The sequence below is a fragment of the Pelodiscus sinensis genome, chromosome 8, assembly GCF_052426305.1.
Source record: "Pelodiscus sinensis isolate ZL-2025 chromosome 8, ASM5242630v1, whole genome shotgun sequence".
In the NCBI taxonomy this organism is placed as follows: Eukaryota; Metazoa; Chordata; order Testudines; family Trionychidae; genus Pelodiscus; species Pelodiscus sinensis.
In genome coordinates this window covers 43,397,042-43,417,767 of record NC_143059.1, presented here as the reverse complement: position 1 = coordinate 43,417,767, position 20,726 = coordinate 43,397,042, and the positions used below count along the sequence as shown (strand labels likewise).

General features: G+C 44.7%; 1 protein-coding gene across 1 annotated transcript in view; it reads right to left on the bottom strand.

The window, feature by feature from the left end:
• LOC102460581 (heparan sulfate glucosamine 3-O-sulfotransferase 1-like) overlaps positions 1–6,065 on the bottom strand; it is a 101,738-nt gene extending 95,673 nt beyond the window's left edge. The window contains exon 1 of the mRNA XM_006121021.5: positions 5,100–6,065. The gene's annotated coding sequence lies outside the window, so the exon portion shown is untranslated. The remainder of the gene's footprint in view (positions 1–5,099) is intronic.
• Between the last annotated feature and the right edge of the window lie 14,661 nt (positions 6,066–20,726).

The window sequence follows — 20,726 nt, the reverse complement described above, 5'->3', positions numbered from 1 at the left end:
TTTTGCCCCAAGGAAGCCTCTCAACAAGCAATCTTTATGACAATTCTCTCCTACACAGAGGTACAGTCTACATGTAGAAGGCTTTGCTGATATCACAATTTGCAATGGAAACAGTTTACTGGTACAACCATCCTGGCAAAACTTCCCACTGAAGATATAGTTTCTACCCGCAAAAAGTTCTTTCAATGATGTAGCTTACTCCAGTTCTCAAACAAAATAAGCTACACCAGCTAACAGACTTTGCCACTACAACTATCTATAGTAGGACTTAGGTTGACCTAACTCTGTCAAGCATAGGCATGAGGGGTTCTTTGCACATTCTTAGTCAATACGCCAGAAAACATTTACTATCAGCAAACTGATATAACTTGTATTGGCATAACTAAAGTTTTACCAGTTTATACTAGGACTTCCACAGTCACAGCTATAGGAATAAAAACCAAATATACTTAACCAAAAACTGTTATACTAGTAAAAGTTTCAAATGTTGACAAGATCAGTGTCAGATCCATACAAAGTACAAGATTCTGATCTCTGTAAATGGTGATCCTAGAAGAAGTGCAACCTCATGCGCACAGGCAGGCAATCACTGATTAAAACTGTGATCTGCTATAAGGAAAAAAAAATAAAACAGCCATTCTGGGTTGGACCAAAAGTTTATTTAGCAAAGTATAATATCTTCCAACAGTGGCCAATGCTAGATGTTCCTGCATCTCCTCTCAACCTTTGGGTCAAAAGTGAGCACTGAGAATATAGTGTGATAGTGGCAAAAGTACAAAGAGGGACTAATAAGAGCAGGTCAAAATTTTTCATTTCAAATTTTTTTTTTATATGAAAAATGGCTTTTATCAACTTGGAAATCTGTTTTCAATTAATTTTTGGACAAAAATGAACAAGCTAGTCTGGGGTTCTCAATTAAAACCTGAATCTTTAAAACTTTTGATGAAAAATCTTGATGAAAGATAAACATTTTAATTACTTTTTCATAAGAATTAAACATATTTCCCAGCCAGCTCTAAAATGGCTAGTGAATGTGATAGAAAAACATTGTTGAGAGAGTAGACATAAGGGTGAACTTGGGATGTGCATATTCCATCTCCTCTTTGGGTGCCTAACTTTTTTTGGGGGGAGGGGAGAGGAGGGGCACACAAACTTGAAATACCTGGCTGATGTGACTTTACAAAGGCCACAGATACAGTCCGTGTCTGAGCTGGGATTAGTTCCTTGCTTTCAGTCCTTGGATTAGTCCACTAGACCACATCAGCTTTCATACTACCAAGTTGCCCTTCCTTGTGATCACAGGCTATGATGGGTGCTCAACAGAGGCAGTGACTCAGGCAGCCAGCTATTATGGAGCTTCAGCAATAGTTTGAGAGACACTCATTGCAACCATAAATTTGGAATGTGGCCTTCACACTATTCTAATTTTTCCTCTTCCCACAAAAATATACCAACCTATAACCCCAAAAACCCGGAGTTATGTTTTTTTCTGGAGACTAAATCCTAAACCTGAATGACTGTTAATTACCCATGATGTTTAGGAAAAGAGCAACTCCAAGCTTTAACCCCTAGTGATTTGTTCATATCCTTTTATATTTTCAAAGCTAACTTACTCTCTTGATTTGAAGAAAAGATTCAAACAGAGGCTGGAGATTTTACTGAACAAACTAATGCCTGGAATGGTATTGCCTCTCAGACAGGTTCATAAGAAAATTACCATTCCACCAATCAACAGTGAAAGAATTTCTACAAGTCTCTAATTTCCTAGGTCTTTGTGTGTGCGCATCTCTCAGTATGGTTTTATGTCCCTAAATTACTACTACCCACCACTAGCCTGTAATTGACAACCTCTCTCATTCCACTCCTAAAGACTATGTAACTCCTCCCAGTTTTGACCAACTTGTTTTGAACCCAAAAGCACCACGACCTTTCCGAAGCACAAGATAGAGAGACATGTATAAAACAAGAATAGCAACTGGATAGTGAATTGCTCATTCGTACAGGCCTATGCTGTCAGCATTGTACACTCTAGACTTATACTGACATGTAAATATTTCATAGCAACCACTTTTAAAATGTATGGGTGTAATATCCCTCTGATATCTCCAGACATTCTGTTAAACAGTTTTATGATGCCAAGGACTAGAGAATATCATGTGATTGAAAAACAAGCTATTAGACAGTAAGGAGGGCATGCTCACATTACCCAGATATGAGCCAGTAGTCAAATAGTGAAATATAGGTCACTTATAGCATGCAGAGCAAATTCTGCTGTCAGCCAGCTCTGCCCCGCTCCTTTTAAACCAGGTGTCACCAAGAAGCAGGGAGTACTAACGCTTTTAAGAAAAGTAACACTCAACCTGTTGCAACCATATGGGACTGTCATTTATTCAAGGCACTGAGCCCTGGAATCACTAAACCAACAGTGTCAATATAGTCTGAGACGAAAAGAATGATGCTTGTACCTTCTTTGTGATTTCCCATTCTGATCAAAATGGAAGCAAATTATGATTTCCAACATAATTTGATCCAGGCTTCAGTAGCCCATCATATATTCTAATTCAGCTTTATATGGATACTAATCGTAAACTGTGATGGTAGCTCTGGCATCATCATATTTCTTTTTCAGAGCTTTCCTGCCACATCCAGCAATGTATTAAGGCAAAACACCAGCTTTTATATCAGTGAAAGAATATTATTGATAATTTTTTTAATTAGTTAACATATAATGGAAGACATTTTGATATATCCAAAATCTAAAAATTAACTGTGGTGCTAACCTCCCTATTTCCATAAACCCCAACCAAACATAAAAACTGTTATTATCAAAGTTGCTCACCACTTAAATGTATGCTTTGAACATCTGGGATGTTCCATTGTTAGTGACAATTTTGAGCATGCCATTGATACGGGTAGCAGAATCATGCTTTTAAGAAGAAAAACTGCCTTCCAATTGCCTCTGCAAATATTCAAGCTAACTAAGTCATCAACAAAGTGGTTTGACCCCAGCTTTCTCCTCCCCCCCCCCCCCCATCTATACTTGATTCCAGGCCTTGTTGACTGGCTTATTAAAAAAAATTAAAAAAAAAACCTTCTTGTTATTAACTCCTATGCATGGCTATATATTTGATTATATATATCCTGTACTGAGTCAATTCTTGAGTGACTGGGTATGACGGAAAGCCCACAGTTTACAATTTTTTTTTAAATATTTTGACCTCTTTGTAAATCTTGTATGTTTGGTTTTGATTTCTTCATGCTTTAGTTCTAGTGCTGAATTCTGATGAGACAATTAGTGCAACCATTTTTGGTTTTAAGACTAGGGTGTCCAATAGTAAGATCATTTGTGATTATTTTTGTTAGTTCTAACTTACCTGGATTTTTCAAATATTTTAATAGAAGCCTCCCTTTCACTAATTTACAACAGCCTCTCTTCATTAAACATGCAAGTTATGAAAGTTCACCACTGCTATTATAACAGTCCCCTTCCTTCAGTCATTATGACTCAAGTAAAGCAAAATAGTAATTGAAGTCAACCTGCAAACCATAACAATTTGTCCTTACAGAAGGGACATCAGGATTTTTGCACAATTGCATTTTATGCTACTCTTACCGTTTCTTGCCATGAGATTTAAATATAGGAATCATAATTATTCAATTATAGATTGATAATATTAACTTAATATAATTATTTGCATATGTAATGACACAAATCAGTTGTTTAAATCTGTAAGTATGACTAATAAAATGCATAGCTTAGCTGCTGTCACAACTACAAAAATCTACATTTTTTCCATTTTAAAGTTACTACAACATGAAAAACATGCTTTGCTAGAATTATATGAATCTATATCAAATTGCCCAGTTAGTGAATCAATATCAGTCATATTGATAAAGCATTTCTATAAATAGTGGTCACATTCAATCCCGTTTAAAAAAAAAAAAAAAAAAAAGGTAATAAAATATTGGCTAATCTCATTTCATTCTCATGAACCAAAAACTATTTAAAAGTGTTTCACTTGGAGAAGAAGTAAAAAAATCCACAGAAAATGAAGTTTATTACAATTTTAAAAGAGTGATTCAGAGGATTGAGGGAGTCGATATACATTTGATATAGACTGACTTTCTTTTTCTCTTTAAAAAGAACAATCATTTTACTAGGAGCTACAGCTTTTCTAGTCAAGTTTTCAGTCATGATATAGCTTGGAGAACATGATTTTGCATGCCTACTTTCCACAATTTTGACAGAGAAATTTAATATAGCCCGCAATGATTCTCTTTTTATCATTGAGAAGTGTCAAAATAAAAGGATGAATTTAAGTGGAAGACATAATCCTTAGTTACCCACTTTTGAGGCTCTGAGAAATATCACAGTTTAAAAATGTACCCAGTATTACCAACCCTAAAAAGATTACCTGTATTTTTATCAGAGTGCTTGCTTCAGAATTACAGTAAATAACTGCAGCTTAGCCTTAAATGAAATGAGTTACTTTGGATCTGACCTGAACTTCAATGCTTTATCTTTTCCTAGTAGAAAATTTAAATTCAGCACCTGGATTCATAATGCCACAGATCTCACTAGCATAATCTCAGGCAACCACTTTACATGATTTATAGCGGTTCCCTAGAATCTGATGACAAATCTCGAGGAACCAGGTGCAATGGGGTGTGGTTCCCACCTCCCACGAGACAATTTCCTAGTATGTAAATTAATTAGCATTTCTTCATTAGTCGGGTGTAGCCAGAACATTATAAAGCTAACGCACTGGATGTGTTTAACATTTCTTATCTTTTCAAATGACCTGGAAGTCTGGGGGGTTAAGTTACAGCTGTTTTGACCGCATCAAGAGCGGTAGAAGTAGGAGTGGAACATGCACAGTTATGCAGGGAGAGCCAGTTCCTAACTACTGAAAGGATTAAGGACATCAAGCTCACACGCCAGGCTACTTCCTAGGCTACCCCGGGATTGCTAATAACAAACGCAGCAGTTACTGGTGCACACCCTTAACCTGCCCCCCAAACCCAGCCCTGTCGCCTGGCTGCTGCTGGATACGGGGGCCAGGGATGCGGCCAGTACAACAAGCCCTTACTCTCGTTACCTCCTCCGGAGCCATAGAGAGCGACGCTGCCTCGGCGTGCGGGTTTGCTGGGCTGGCGGCGGGCTCGGCGCTGGAGCCGGGGCGCGCTCTTCACCCCGCAGTGCTGAGGCTCCAGCCGGTGGCACGGTCCGCCCCAGATAAACGCCGGAGCAGCAGCCCCATCATGACTAATTAATCAGCGCGGTGACCAGGGCGGACACCCCCGAGCTCCTGAGGGGACCCTGGGCTGCCCGGCCGGGGGAGGGAGCAGCTCAGGCGGCAGCGCGGCGCTGCCTCCCCGCGGGGTCCGAGAGAGGGGAGGAGCCTGGGCAAGGGACCAGCCAGCAGGCGCCTCCTTACTCTGCCTCGGGACCGCTCCCCTGCGCGCCCATGGGCTGGGCTCCTGGCGCTGCTCTGAGTGAGGGGCGGGGGCAGCTGTCACCTCCCCCCCCAGCGCAGAGCAGGGGCGCCGGGGCAACCAGCGCACCCCCTTCCCGCCGCCTCGCCCCGCCCCGGGTGCGCCGGGCTAGTCCGCGGGGGGTCGGGCGAGGGACGCAGGTGGGCAGGGAGCCGCAGGGCGGACCGGCTGAATCCAGCAGCGCCTTTGAATGCCCAGGTTTGGGGAGGCTGGGCGAAAGCCTGGAGCCAATAGTCTCTAGCGGCCAAAGCCTGTGGGGGAATGACCCCCACTGACTTCGGTGACCCCACTGGAGTCCTCTGGCGTTCAAGGAGCCTTTCTGGCTGGTGAATAGACACAGCGACTTTGCCGCCTAGAAATTTACAAATGAGCGTCCTAATCCTGCAAAGATTTGAATGGGGCTCCGGGTGGGCACACGGCTTTCCCCAGGATTTGCAGAATCAAAACCTCAGGACCACCTGGTTACGCCACGGAAACGGGGGCAGCACTATGGCCCACGTTATGCTCAATGAGGACAAAGTTTGAGAAAAGAGAACAAAAGGCAAGAAGGAAAACTGCTCTTGGAAGAACAATGCACATGGCATAGGGTGTTTTTTGGGGGTGGGGGGGGAGAAGGGGGTTGTAGATTTTTATGCCTTAGCTACATAAAAAGGAGTATCACTAGCAATTCCACAAATGAGGTTGCAATGTAGTTTGGGCTTAACGCAGCCTATGTTTCATACGTGACTGAATGAATTTAGTCTAAGTTTTGAACAGTAATACTTCAAAGGACAGTTGTATTTTCTTAGTTTTATATTAATATTTGCAGAAGAAAATTTTTTAAATGTTCCCTTTCTGTCCTGTTACCCTATCCCTCATATTTGGGATTGCTGTTGTTTTAACCACAAATGTTCCAATAAACAACATGCGTACTGTATATCTCAGGCAAACCAGTTATGAACTTTTAACCATGCAACTATATACCATTATTTGCCACAACCTAATTCAGCTTGAGCAAGGTGATTCAAATAGATGGCTACTTCTGTTTCTGGGTGCTGAAACTACCAGCCTGGCTCCCTGACTAACATTGTGATGAGAGATTAAAATAATTTGTTTGAAATATTAATTTCTTTTTCATATAAATTTCATTTTCCATGTAATTTTGTGATCAGTTCTAATTTTGACTTATCGGTAATGCTCTGCACATATCCGTGGCCAGGGAATTTTTTGAGAATTTTCATATCTAAAAATACACTTTCATCAAAAGTGAAATATTACTTAGGAATATGTTGATTTCATCTGCAATCTTTTTTATTTGTTTTGACTTGCTATAGCAAAATGTTAATTGTTGTATATATATTTATATTTAATTTTAAATTTAAAGGTTTTTTGACACCATTGGCCCAAGGTTTCATCACTTACCTAAGAAATGTTCTTCACATTAGTATAATAAAGTGAGATTATTCAGACAAGTATGGATTTAAATTTGCATAAAACTCACAGGAACTCCATAGTATTAGACCTCAGGGCTTGACATCTGCTGCATCTGGTATTCATACAGTGCTAACCTTTGAAAGACTCCAGAGAAGTGCATCTTCTCGAATATTTATTTGGTAATTGGGTATTGTAATCCATGAACTCTTAATTATAATGAAATGACTTTTCTCACTGACGTCCTAAGACAGCTAGACATTTTTATTAATGTTAAAGTGACAGACAAGTGAGTTTGATTATGTCAGTGTTAGTCTAAGTATATTGAAATTTCTTTTCATAAAAATGGGTGATCATATCACTCTTCAGTGGCTAATGAGGGTATTCCTATTGAGAAAAGATAATTTCTAAAACTGCCTCACAGATATTACTTATTCTGTTTCCCATTTGAAATCAACTCACTCTTTTAGCAACTGCACTGTAGGGAGTTGTATCTGAGAAATTGAACTGAAGATGAGAAATTGGGATGGGTGAACAACTGGAGTTGGTATGGACTAATGAAAGATTTTAAAAAATTACTTCAGATCTTTGGGTCTTGCTGAACTGTGTTTGAGCAGGACCAGGGCAGAAACTGAATAAAGAGGGATTAAAGCTACCATTGCACTCTTCTGCTCATGCACGTATCCAGGGGTCAATTCTAGCCTCTGAAATAAGTAAGAGTAGCCATAAGGCTGTTATAAATTACACTGACTCTTAACAACCTCTTGAGTCTATTACCTCAAATAGCCAAGGATAGTTGGTGTGCAATGTACTGTAGTCCATGCCCTTACTAACCAGACACAGCCCCTGTGCCAGTGCTTGATGTGGGAGGTGATAGCCTACATAAGGATTTCCCTGTGCCACTCTGCAGCACAGAAAGAATTTATTGGGGATTGGGTAGCTGGCTCAGAGTCTTTAACTGAATGATAGTTTGGAACAGTATTTATGGTGGCATTGATAATATCCAGTTATATGGATATAAAGGCTCTTACTTCCTGCATGTCAAACATCTCAAATTATCTTGCAAAAGTGAACTTTAGAATAATGTTATATAGTCAAGTATCTGATGATCCTTGTGCAATAACTTAATATTTCAATTTGTTGAATCATTGCTGAAAGTGTCAGGGCAGCAATACTCTCCTTATTTCTCACCGCCCCTCCCTTCCTTCTCTCTCACTTGCACCCTCATTTCTCTCCCTGCTCTTCTCTTGTTTACTTTTACCAGACAGGCCAACAAATAACTAATTAGTTATAAAACAATAAGTAGTCCTCTGGCACCTTAGAGACTAACAAAATATATATAGTATCATGAGCTTTTGTGGGCAAATACCTCTTCTTCAGATTAGCTGTCAATAGTAGTGCAGGTGTGTGATGGGACGGCCCCACCCCGCACTCAAGCCCAGGGAAACCAACTGGCGCCGGGGGCGGAGAGGGCCCCACCCACGCAGCCCTACTGAGCATGCTCCAAGGGGAGCACAGGTATAAAAGGCTGCTGTCCTACTCAGAAGGGGCAGACAGCGGCCTGAGCTAGAGCTAGCACCCACCGGCCAGAGAGGGAGCCACCAAAAGGGCTGAACGCACCACTGCCAGGCCTCAGCTGGCCTCGGCCCCAACGCCGGAGCCGCCGACCGACCCCCCCGGGACCCGAGCACCGGACCGGACACTGCCAACTCTGACAGTGACTGGGGAAGTACCGGTACAGCCACCCGACCCACGCCAACAGGTGGAACCACGGCGGGCTGGGGGCTGGGAGCTGGAAAAGCCCCTGAGGACTTGGGGCGTTGCGGGGAGGAGCCCCCGCCGAACCAGTGGTGGGAACCACCCGCCACTAATAGGGCCCTGGGTCGGGGCCCGGTGGAGAGGGAGGGCCCGGGCCCCCCTACCCCTGCTGCCCAAGACCCTGGCGAGTGGGGGCTGGGATAAAGAACTTTGGACTAGGCCGTGAGGCCGTATTTCCCCCAAAAGGAGGCACCACGCTTCGGGCCGAGGCCCAAGCTGGTTGGATGATGCCCCGGAGGAGGGTGGCAACCCCTGTCAAGGGGGGGGGGGGGGGGGGGGACCCGACACGTGGTGGAGAATGTGGGCAATCGTCCCCGCCCCTGGGCAGAGGGGCTGGAAAAGGGGGTTGGTAAACCAGGGTAAAAAGGGCTCCGGAGACAGAGGAGGGGGTTGTTGACCTGGCAACAGCAGCAAGAAAGATATCTGACCAAACTGCAGAGGCAGTTGGCAGGGTTACGAGAGTGACAGGACCGCTGGGAGCGGGAGGTCGCGGGCCAGTTGTGGGCCCAGGGAAGAGCGGGGCCCCGCAGGGTCTGCCCCTTTGGGCAAGCCCTGACGGCAGAGCCTGGAATGGGGCCAACGGACCCCGCTAAAATGATGGTGAGACTCAGGGTGGAAGGGAACCCCACAGTGGCACTGGTAGACTCAGGGTGCAGCCAGACCCTAGTTAGGGCCTACCTAATATCCGAGGCAGAGCCAGCAGGGGCCCCCATCTAGTTGTTGTGTGTACATGGGGATGTACGGGCGTATCCGACAGTATGGGTACGGCTAGATGATGGCCGGGATGTTGGGGTCTACAGCGTGGGGTTGGTCCCAACGTTAGCCTACCCCGTGATATTAGGCCGAGACTGGAGATGCCTAGGCAGGGTGTTGCGAGAGTGGGGTCAGCAATCAGTGCCAGGGCTTGGCACCCCTCCACCCGACCTGGAGGAGGCCGCCCAAGGCAAGAGTCTAGGGAGGGAGGAGAGGCCAAGCGATGGACCTGCCACCAACCAGGGGACATCACCCGGCCTGGGAGGATGAAGTCGAAACCCTGGAGGTGGAGGGCGACTTCATGAGAGAGCAGAGGGAGGACCAGACCTTGAGTCGGGCTTGGGAGCAGGTACAAGACCCAGGAGAGGAGACAAGCCAAGACCCCCGTAAGCTCCAAGGCCCATGGTTTTGCGTGAGGGCGGATTGGCTATATAGGGTAGTCCGGGACCCTCAGACGGGGGAAGACATCTGGCAGCTCCTGGTCCCCCGCAAATTTAGGAATGCTGTACTCCAGCTGGCGCACCGGCTTCCTTGGGCTGGCCACCTCGGGCAAGAAAAGACCCTGCAACGATAGGGATGAGGTTTTTCTGGCCGGGCATACACCACGCAGTGCGAGCCTTCTGTGAATCCTGTCCCGAGTGTCAACTCACCAGTAAGAAGGGGGTGCCGAAAGCCCCACTGGTGGCATTGCCCGTGATAGGAATCCCCTTCGAAAGGATCGGGTTGGACCTGATGGGACCCCTAGAGAAGGCCAGTTCGGGCTGTCAGTATATCATGGTGGTAGTGGACTATGCCACGCGTTACCCGGAAGCGGTGCCACTACGCAATACCACCGCCCGCACCCTCGTGGAGGAACTTTTTAAAACTATTTGCATGAGTAGGGATACCAAAAGAGGTTCTGACTGACCAGGGGACCAATGTGTCATCCCAATTGATGGCAGAACTATCTCGGCTACTGAACATCCACCCTCTAAGGACGACAGTTTACCATCCCCAGACAGACGGCCTGGTGGAGCGTTTTAATCAAACGTTAAAGACGATGTTGCGCAAGTTTGTGACTGAGGACCCTCGACACTGGGACAAGCTCCTACCAGCCCTGTTGTTTGTTGTTCGGGAGGTCCCCCAGTCGTTGACGGGGTTCTCCCCATTTGAACTCCTCTATGGACATCAACCGAGGGGCATACTCGACCTATTAAGAGAAAGTTGGGAAGGACAGGAATCACGAGTCCAAGGAACGGTACCCTATATCTTACAGCTGTGGGAGCGCCTGTGGAAGGTAGGGGAATCTGCCAAGGCTAACCTCCTACAGGCGCAGGAAATCCAAGCCCAGTATTACAACCGAGGGGCCAAACTCCGCTCTTTTGAACCAGTGGACCATGTACTCGTCCTACTGCCATCCTAGGAGTCCAAGCTACTGGCCCGATGGCAAGGCCCCTTTGAGGTGGTCCGGCGAATAGGAACCGTGGACTATGAAGTGAGGCTGCCGGGGAGGAGGAGAGAGGTACCAATATACCTCCTGAAGGAGTGGAAGATGGCCGAAGGACTACTGGTCACTCCATATCCCCCAGATACAGAACTCGGGCTGGCTGTAGAAGACCTCCAGGGGGATGCACAGGTAACAGTGAGCCCGGAATTAAATCTGGTACAGCAGGGAGAATTGCAGCGGGTGGTCCAGAGGTTCGCACCGTTTTTCTCCACACAACCTGGCCGCATCCATACCACACATCACCACATCGCTTCCTGGCCGGGCCATAAAGTACGGGACCAACACAGGCCCCTACCTAGGAAGATGTGGGAAACGGTCCAGCGGGAACTCCAGACAATGCTAGAGATGGGAGTTGTGGAGGAATCCCGTAGTGAGTGGAGGAGTTCCATAGTTCTAGTCCCAAAACTGGACGGTACGACGCGGTTTTGCATCGATTTCCGCAAAGTTAACGCCATCTCGCAGTTCGATGCCTACCCGATGCCCTGGACTGAGGAGCTCCTAGAACAGCTCGGCCAAGCGGAATACTTCTCCATCCTGGACATGACGAAGGGGTATTGGCAGATCCCCCTAACACCAGCTTCTAAGGAGAAAACGGCCTTCCCTACACCCTTTGGCCTGTTTCAATTCGTGACTATGCCGTTTGGACTGCATGGGGCGGCGGCCATGTTCCAGCGATTAATGGACTGATTGTTGCAGCCCCATCATGGGTACGCAGCCGCATATATAGATGACGTGGTGATCTATAGCCCAATGTGGACGGCCCATCTACAGCATGTAGAAGCCGTATTGAAATCCCTGAAGGAGGCTGGCCTCACCACCAACCCACGAAAATGTCAGCTGGGATGCCGGGAAGTGACCTACTTGGGATATACTGTCGGGGAAGGGACAGTATGACCACTAGTGGACAAAGTGAAAGCTGTGCAGGAGTGTAAGACACCTACAACCAAAAAGCAGGTACGCCAGTTCTTGGGGCTTGCGGGGTACTATCGCCGGTTTATCCCAGGTTTTGCGGACATTGCAGCCCCTCTATCTGACCTCACGAAAAGTACCCAGCCAAATAGGGTACAATGGTCAGCAGACTGCAAGGGGGCTTTTCAGGACCCTGAAGGACAAGCTTACGAAAGCCCCCATCTTGTTCCACCCAGATTTCTCAAAGCCCTTTCTACTGCAAATGGATGCCTCAGAAAGGAGCTTGGGGGCAGTGCTGTCCCAGCAGGTAGAGGGAGGGGAGCACCCGATAGTCTGAGCCGTAAGCTCTTCCCGTGAGAACAGAACTATGCTACCATAGAAAAGGAAGCACTGGCAATAAAGTGGGCTATAGACGCCCTAAGATACTATTTATTGGGAAACACATTTCAGGTGGTAATGGATCATGCCCCCCTGAAATGGTTAAATAGCATGAAAGAGACTAACCCCCATTTAATGCGATGGTATCTGTCTTTACAGCCGTACAATTTCAGTATAACCCATCGCCCAGGGAAGGCGCACAAGAATGCCGATTTCCTTTCCCGGGTGTGGGAAGAGGAGACGGGAACGAGCGAGGGGGCAGGTACCCACTTAAGGGGGGGGATTTGTGACGGGGCGACCCTGCCCCGCACTCAAGACCAGGGAAACCACCTGGCGCTGGGGGCGGAGAGGGCCCCACCCACGCAGCCCTACTGGACATGCTCCAAGGGGAGCACAGGTATAAAAGGCTGCTGGCATGCTCAGAAGGGGCAGACAGCGGCCCGAGCTAGAGCTAGCACCCACCAGCCAGAGAGGGAGCCGCCAAAAGGGCTGAACGCACCACTGCCGGGCCTCAGCCGGGCTCGGCCCCAACGCCGGAGCCGCCGACCGACCCCCACGGGACCCGAGCACCAGACCGGACACTGCCAACTCTGACGGTGACTGGGGAAGTACCGGTACAGCCACCCGACCCACGCCAACAAGTGGGACCCCGGCGGGCCGGGGGCAAGGGGTAGGAAGCGACCAGGGCAGGGAGCTAGGAAAGCCCCTGAGGGCTCGGGGCGTTGCGGGGAGGAGCCCCCGCCGAGCCAGTGGTGGGAACCACCCGCCACTAATAGGGCCCTGGGTCGGGGCCCGGTGGAGAGGGAGGGCCCAGGCCCCCCTACTCCTGCTGCCCAAGACCCCAGCGAGTGGGGGCTGGGATAAAGAACTTTGGACTAGGCTGGGAGGTCGTATTTCCCCTACCGCAGGGGCAGTGAACTTTGGACTAGGCCGGGAGGCTGTATTTCCCCAAAAAGGGGGCACCACGCTTCGGGCCGAGGCCCAAGCTGGTTGGATGATGCCCCGGAGGAGGGTGGCAACCCCCATCGGGGGGGGGGGGGGGGGGGGGCGACACGGTGCTCATAAGTGGAAAGTCTGCTTCTACCAGGAAATGTAATAGTTCAGCAATGCATTTACTGGGAGATCACAACACAGGTAATGTTGGATAATTAGCCGACCCAGTATTCTGTGGTAAATTTTCTGCAACGTAACTGATGGCTTTACTGTTAGTTGATCATAATTTGTTTTAAGCTGGAAAAATCAGAAAATGCCAAAATGTAATACTATATATAGCACACTCATTTGCCTAGCTAAAATGGTAACCATTGTTAACTTTATTACAATGTATGTATAATTTACACATGATGGTTCCTATAATAATACTTCATGCTTATAGTTCACCCATAAGGATCCCAAATCACTTCCTATGATGAGATACACACACACACACGTTAACTAAATAGAAAAAGAATGTGGGGGCAGAGATTGTCTGAAAGAGAGTGAGTTAGTTTCGTTTCTGTCTGAGAGCATGGAGGAAGCAGCCTCAGCAACAGGCTGGGGGGTTTAGAAGCTGAGACCCCCTTCCCCATATCAAGGGGTGCTGAGGCATCCTAGGCCTGCCCTGTAACCTGATGACATTTGTGCTGTGCTGTATACTGGAGAAGCAATAAACCACCTCTATTCTACTGGCTGGCAGAGTCTGTTCGTGCCATTTCGGGGGTGCAGGAGGTGGGGAACCCCCAACACGCTGTCAGAGGGTTTCTATTTCTGATTACTAAGAAAATACACACACATAAAACAAAGAATAAAAGTGAAGCACAACAGCCAGCAAAGTTAAACACTATAGAAACATCAGTGCTAGTATTAGCACTTCAAAAGAAAAAAAATCTATTTTAAAATTTAACTGCTTGGCAGATGTAGCAGACAGAGCAAGAATGAAAGGGAAGTAAGGAGAATTAAAGAGAGAATAGGAAGAGGAGAAAGGTAACTGGGAAGAGATCTAGGAAAAAGATGAATAAATGTGATGAGAGTGAAAGCTTGATTCCACTGAAGTAAATGGCAAAACTCTTATGGACTTCAACAATGTGTCAACACAACCCCTCAATATATTTACTCCTTTTTTTCCCTCTCAGTTGCCTATTATTTATAATACTGTAATTCTGGGAAGATTTTTAAAATAAGGAAGAAATTGACTCATTTCCATTTTCAATAGTCAGGAAAAGGACCTAGTGCTGTGTGAATTTTTTTCAAACAAATATTATTCACTGAAAAATAGTTTCAGGTCCATCAACATTTGCTAAATTTAGACACAGTTTTGGGCTAGATTCACAAGAAAGCTTAGCAGTCAATCACAAAACAAACAGTGATGTACCTTGTGGTACTCTCCTGGGATGTGGGAGACCCAAATTCAAATCCCTATCCCATAAGAATATAAGAACAGTCATAATGGGTCAGACCTGTCTTCTCAGCTCAGTATCCTGTCTTCCAATAGTAGCCAATGCCAGGTGCTCCAAAGGGAATGAACAGAACAGGTACTCGTTAAGGATACACCACCTACATAGCAACATCATTTCGAAATAATGTAGTCTGCATCTACACTGCAGGCAGTTATTTCAAAATACTCTCAAGCTGGAAGACTTCTTACTCAGACTCTTATAACCTTTATTATACAAGGAGTAACCCTTATTGTACGATGAGTAAGGGAAGTTGGAGAAAGAGTGTTGTGTAGATGCTCCCAATTTCAAAATAAGCCATTTCGAAATAAGCTACACAATTGACATAGCTCAATTTGCATCACTTATTTCTGAGTTAACCCCTGCTGTATAGACTCACCTGAGTGATTGATTCCCAGCATCTGGCAAACAGAGTCTAGGGTTACCATCCCTGCCCATCCTGGCTAATGGCCGTTGATGGACCTATCCTCCATCAGTTTCTTTTTTTGATCTGTTATAGTCTTAGCCTTCACAGCATATTCTGGCAAAGGGTTCCACAGGTTGACTGCGCATTGTGTGAAGAAATACTTTTTGTTTGTTTTAAAGCTGCAGCCTATTAATTTCATTTGATGAACCCTAGTTCTTATAAGAGGAATTAAATAACATTTCCTTATCTACTTTCTCCACACTAGCCATGATTTTATAGATCTCAATCATATCTCACCTTAGCTGCCTCTTTTCCAAGCTGAAAAGTCCCAGACTTATTAAGCTCTCCTCACATGGCAGCTGTTCCATACCCCTCATAATTGTTGCCCTTTTCTGAACCTTTTCCAGTTCATTCATTCATTCTCATATATATATATATATAGAGAGAGAGAGGTTTTTTTTTTTGAGCGGGACAATCTGCATCTTCATACAGTATTCACAATGTGAACATACTATGGATTTATATAGAGGCACTGAGCTATTTTCTGTCTTATCAATCGTAATGATTTAAGCATTCTATTCCATTTTTTTTGACTGCCAATGCACATTGATTGGATGTTTTCAGAGAACTATCCACAGTAAGTCAAAGATTTCATTCCTCAATAGTAAACCCCATCATTTTATAAGTATAGTTGGCATTATGTTTTCCAATGTGAATTACTTTGCATTTATCAACGCTAAGTTTCATCTGCCATTTTGTTGCTCAGTTACCCAAGTTTTGAGAAATCTTTCTGTAGTTCTTTGCAGTGTGCCTGGAACTTAATAGTCTTGAGTAGTTGTGTATCATCTGCAAGTTTTGTCACCTTTTCCCGGATCATCTATGAATATGTTGAATAGGACTGATCCCAGTAGAGGTCCCTGGGGGAATACCACTAGTAACCTCTCTCCATTGTGAAAACTGACCATTGATTTCTATCCTCCTATCTTTTAACCAATTACCAATCCATTGGTGTGTCTAGACTACATGGTCCCGTCGTCGGAGCCATGTAAAGTAGTTTACCTGACATAGTCAATGAAGCGGAGATTTAAATAATCCCCGCTTCATTAAAATAAAAATGGCCACCGCACTATGCCGACAATCAACTGATCCGGCACAGCACGGCAGTCTAGATGCGGATCGGTCAACAAGGGAAGCCTTTGTCGACCACTCCCTTATGCCTCGTAAAACGAGGGTTTACAGGAGTGGTCGACAAAGGCTTCCCTTGTCAACCGATCCGCATCTAGACTGCTGCGCTGTGCCAGATCAGCTGATTGTCGGCACAGCGCGGTGGCCATTTTTATTTTAATGAAGCGGCGATTATTTAAATCCCCTCTTCATTGACTATGTTGGGTAAACTACTTTACATGGCTCTGTTGACGGAGCCATGTAGTCTAGACACACCCCATGAGAAGAACGCCCCTCTTTAACCCAGCTTACTTTAAGAGCCTTTGAGGGACTTTTTAGAAGGCTTTCTGAAAATCTAAGTACACTATATCCTTTGGATTCCCCTTGTTTACATGTTTGATTTCCTCAAAGAATTCTAATAGATTAGTGAGGCATGATTTCCCTTTACAAAAACCATATTAACTCTTCCCCAACAAATGATGTTCACCTGTGTGTCTGACAATTTTGTTCTTTACTATAGTTTCAACCAGTTTGGTCAATACTGAATTCAAGTTTACTGGCTGTAATTGCTGGGACGATCTCTGGAGTCCTTTTTAAAAATCGGTGTCACAGTAGCTATATTCCAATCCTTTGTCACAGAAGCTGATTTAAATGTTAAGTTACAGACTAAAGTTAGTACTTCTGCAATTTCACATTTGAGTTCCTTCAGTATTCTTAGGTGACTGCCCTCTGGTCCTGGTGTCTTCTTATTGTTTTTATTACCCCAAAGATTATTTTATTGAGTTGAAGTGGAATAGCTTCAAAAGAAGAGCTTGAGGCTACTCTATAGCCTGGTGGCTAGAGCACTCATTAAGGAGAGTAGCAGACTCAGAGTTTAAGTCTCTGTTCCAGAGTAGTGAATTCAGATCTAGGTATTACACATCCCAGATGAGTGCCCTAACCTTTGGGTAGGGATATTAAAATTCATTTATTTTGATAAATGTGTACTCGCTGAAATTTTGATCAAGTACACATTTGTGGGGGAGGGGAAAGGTGGATCCATAGGAGCCCCCTGCCCCCACTATGCTGCTGTTTCTGTGTCAGAGGCAGCAGCGGGGAGGTGGGGCAGGAAACTCCCCAGAGCCAGTACACGCAGAAAGCCTGCTTAAAAGCCAGCTCCTTGCATGCATCAGCTCCTGTGGATCTATCTTATCTCCCCACCCCCATAAATGCATACCTGCCTACCTCTCCTTTCATACTGCTGACTCTAATACAGAGGCAGCAGCAAGGGGCTGCATATAACTGTGAAGGTTAACGAATGAGCTCAGGCTTTACCCAATGGTAAGGATATCAGTGGAGGAGAAGTCCTGCACATCTCCTGTTTTTTAAATCTACCTCAGCCTTTTATTTAAAGCAGGGGAAGTTAAAAATGCCCAGAAACAAAATGAAACATTAGCTTTGGGTGAGATGAAATTCTTCATTTGATCAAGAATGAAATGTATCAACCTTTTTGGCTTTGGTTTTGATTGAACCTTGTGAGAAGGATTAGAGTTCCTATCTCCATGAAGCTCTTAGATATACAGGGAGGATTCATGCTCAATCTCCAGCCACATTAACAAGCTGGTTCAGGCCCTCATGCCACATAGGCACAGAATACACCACATATCACACCCAATTGCCTAACCCACTTGTAGAAAGAAAAATATTGTGAACTCAGCAGTAGTGCCTTCCCTGGAATTAGTTCTTGACTAGGAGATGTCCTGGGAGGAGGGGATTATCTCCAACGTTATAAAAAGTTCATGGCTCTTGCCAGCTATTGACTGGCCATGCTCCTCATCCTCCTCTTCCCCCTGCCACCGCACTGTCCTCCATACTGCTGCCTGGAGTGTCTTGAGAGGACTCCATGATCTGGCTTGGGAAGCCGGTCAGGTCTTCTCCTAGAATTGTATGCAGTTGGTCATAGAAGTGGCATGTTTGTGGCGATGCACCACACCATCCATTTGCCTCCTTTGTTTTGTGATAGGACTTCCTTAGCTCCTTTATTTTAACTCAGCACTGCTGGGCATCCCTAGAGTATCCTTTGTCCACCAGGCACTTTGCAATCTTCATGTAGATATTAGCATTTCTTTTGCTGTTTCAGAGTGCAGAGAGAATGGATTCTTCTCTCCATGCCTCAGTGAGGTCCAAGATCTGCACACTCCATGCTGGAACTCTTTTGAACCTCTGGGAACTGGACATCATGGGACTTGAAGTCATGGTAGACAACATGGACATGTGTGTTGCTCAGGTGTACTGCCTGCTCTGAGCTGTTCTTCCAATGCTCATAACATGGAAAATGAAATTCAAACTTTCCTGGGGCTTTTCCTGTTCACTTGCAGAGCAGTAGAGTGGCCAGAACAGGTCACAGAGGGCTGCCTCCCTGAGGCTAAGAACATAGATTTTTGCAACACTGCATCTATACTACCGTAAATTCTATCAGGCTAGGTCAAAAATTGCGGTATTCCTTATAAAAAGCAGGAGTACCAAAATTGACTTCAGTGGCCCTTTAAGTTAATGGAACAAGCTTGGTAGTATGGACACATCATTTAGAACATTAATCTTATATAGCTAAATGCAACCTAAACTTCTAGGCTGCATCTAGACTGGCTATTGCAGAAAAACTTGCCAGCTGTCTACACTGGCCGTTTGAATTTCCTCAAGAATACTGACGATCTCATGTAAGATTGTCAGTGTTCTTGTGGAAATACTATGCTGCTCCCATTCGGGCAAAAGCCCTCTTGCGCAAATGCTTTTGCGCAAGAGGGCCAGTGTAGACAACACGGTATTGTTTTGTGCAAAAAAGCCCCAATCGCGAAAATGGCGATTGGGGCTTTCTTGCACAAAACCAGGTCTAGATTGGCATGGACGCTTTTCCGCAAAAAGTGCTTTTGCGGAAAAGCATCCATGCCAATCTAGACACTCTTTTCCACAAATGCTTTTAACGGAAAAACTTTTCCGTGAAAAGCATTTGCGGAAAGTCATGCCAGTCTAGACATAGCCCTAGTGTACACCAAGTCTCCATCTCCTCCATGTCCACAGATGCCTAGAGACCCACAGAATGTTGAAAAGGAGTAGTCCCTAAAATGAGTGGAGCACAGAGTCTGTAACACTGCTTAGCTCTTGTTCAAGAGCTGTAAAGGAAGTAAAGCTCTTTGTAGCCTTACCACAAAAGAGCCAATCACAAACTAGGCCTAAATGTAAATATATCTCTTGGCAATGGGCAATTTTTTCCCCTCCTTCCTTTTATGAGCAGAGAAATAGGTCCAGGGCTAATACTATATAAATATATTCTCCAGTTTCTGAAAGCTGCAGTTAATCTAGCTTTATTCATCTAGGTGCTGAGAAAATCTGAGAAGGGGATTTTATTTATCCAGACATTGGGGAATGATCATTATCCTCTTTATCAAGTAAAATATTCATTATGGTTTAACAGATGACAGTGATAGATACAGAAGAGAGAAATGCAGAATACAGGCAAAACCCAATTATTTTCAAAAGGAGAATGTGAAGTCATATCAATCAGCATAATGAAACAAAGGTTAACTGATAAATGATTACATTCACAATGAAAGAATCAAATCACATAGCTTTAACTTATTCACTCCAGCTTTTATTACCTCCACCTATTTATCTTTTCATGTATGTAAAGTTTCAAGCCATAAAAGCATTTCAGCTTCCCCCATTATCTGTATGGTTGGGTTAGCAATTATTTATTTATTTATTTATTTAATGGTTTTGATCTACAGGCTGAAACTTGAAGTTTTCTGACAAAAGAAAAGGCTTGGAAGCAGGATCAGTCTCAAAAAGAAAAATGTTTCAAATAAAATGCTTGGGGTTTAAAAAGAAAGAAATGTATCTAAAATGCAAATGATTGAATTTAATGTGTAAAGCCAGTTTGGCTTCTATTCCTGCTTGTGTACACATTCATTTGATGAATGGGAAAAATGTGACAGGTTCTAAATATAATATTATGAAACAAGTAACACCTCTTAATGGGTTGGTTAAACATCATTGAACTCTGGGTTAAAATACCTGATGGATTTTGTTTTCTACTTGCACCTGGGAGACTGGGTTGTCAAAGTTCTCTTTATAAGCAGGGATTTCAGTTGCATATTTCCAGATCATCAAACTCCCATCCCACTGAGGAAACTATACTCATTTGTTTAAGTAACTATTGGGCACCTTTTATGAAAAGGGCACCTACCACCCAATGCTGCAGCTATACAAATTATTCAAGGTTTGTCATTGACTTCAGTGGGAACAGAATAAAGTCATTAGGTGCAGAACATAAATGTTTAATATTTGCATTATGATACTGCTTAAAGACCTGAAACAAGGTTGGGGTCTTATTGTATATGGCACTGTAGAAACTCACAGTAAAAACACAATATCTGCCCTGAAGAACTTATATCTAATCAGACAAGACTGACTATAGTAAAATTATTAACCAAGTTAT